This window comes from Cynara cardunculus (assembly GCF_001531365.2).
Source record: "Cynara cardunculus var. scolymus isolate 2C chromosome LG 2, CcrdV1, whole genome shotgun sequence".
NCBI lineage: Eukaryota > Viridiplantae > Streptophyta > Magnoliopsida > Asterales > Asteraceae > Cynara > Cynara cardunculus.
The window spans coordinates 35,949,612-35,951,355 of record NC_037529.1 but is presented as its reverse complement, the minus strand read 5'-3'; positions in this window follow the sequence as shown (position 1 = coordinate 35,951,355).

Genomic DNA, 1,744 nt, shown 5'->3' with positions numbered 1-1,744 from the left:
TAATAGTGTCATTTTATTTATGTTTGGGTAAATTATATAGTGGGTTTATTCATATTAAGAAAAATAAAAGTTTTATTTGGGTTTGGGCCTTTAGAGGCCARCYYATTTCMTTCTTTAAAATCCTCATATAAATACCCCACATCCTTTGAAAAACTCTCATTTCCAAACTCTCTCAGCCAAAGCTTTTCATCTCTCTAATATCTCTCTAAAACAAACCACCTTCCAGCCGATTCCGTCAAGCAAGTCTTCAAGAAAATTCTGTCAATCTTTGAAGAATATTCAAGATTTTAAGACAAAGGTATGATCYTAGTTATCTTACCCTTGTAAAATAACAAAAGTTTTCATCCTCCTACTCCTACTTCTTGGCCTTTTAGTTAAAAATTCTGGAGAGTTAAAGAGGGGAGATTATTCATCAAAGACATGACAATGTCTTCAAAAAGGATGATAATCCATGATCCATGTTCTTTGATCTTTAAGAAAGTAGGAGAAAGCCCCTTTGCATGCGAAGTTCGATCATGTAAACATATGTTTTGAAGAATGGAAGAATCTTGCATGCATCCCAAATCGACTTGTTCATCTTGAAAATTTAATGAAATCGGAAAATAATTTCTGAAGGCTAACCATTTTTGGTAGTTTGAAAATAGAGATAAAATCCTTGGAAAATGATGAGTTTAGACCCCAAACGGCTGTCACTCGAAGAGTGTGCAATCTGTTTTGGGGACTGTGTAATTCAAGGTTGTAGGGTAATAATGAGTAACTTAAACCCACTCAAATTTCTTGATATTTGGAATAGTCGGCTGAGCTCATTATTTTGAATGATGTAAAAGTTGGACATTAAAAGACTTTTGGAAGGTTCCTATTTATAGTGATTTGTGAAACCCAAATTATACCTGGAACAGAATTTATAATCTAACCAAAAATCAGCTTTTGAGTAAAGGATTTTGATTTCTTTTAATATATATAATTTTTGGGCTATTTTTAGAATAAATACTAAAATATCAACTTTATTTCATGAAATCTGATGACATTACATAGGATGCAACTTGGCTTTATCCTTGTCAAAAACCCATAGGTGAACTGAATACTGGATGTTGGTCTTTTTAGGAAGGTAGGGCGGACGTTGAGAGCTTCTGACGTCATCTTCTTGGATATTCATCATCAAACCTGTGAGTTTTCATGGCCCCACTTTTTAATGCTTTTTGCTATTTATCTGGGGGAAAAGCATGAGATTAAGCAAACTATACTGTTTAATTATTTAACCATTGGACTAAAGAACTGTTTAGTCAAGCTTTGTTTGAAACCATCGGACTAAATAACTGTTTAGTCAAGTTTATTATGTCATGAAATATTGACTGTTTTTGCACTATGAAATAAATGCTAAATTGATGTGCTTGGGAGTATGTTTCCAAATAAAGTCCCCGTCCGTAAACGCTACTTGTTAACTCGGGCACGTCCCCGGGCCGTGGTATTGTGGGTAGCCGCTATTGTGTTGACAGTCCCACCCAGAAAGGGGTGCACATTACCTATGTTTTCTTGGTCTAATCATGTGGAATTTGGACCACCGCTGAATTAGTACTACTACGAACTGTGGGACCTAAGTAAGTGTATGGCAACTTATGGTCATTCGTAAAATAATGGGGCACATTGGTCAGGTAAGGCTCAGTAGCGTCTCAAGTTAAGCATCGTGGTAGATTTACATTTATTAAGTGCAAAAGTTTATGTATATGTTTGCAAATAAATGATT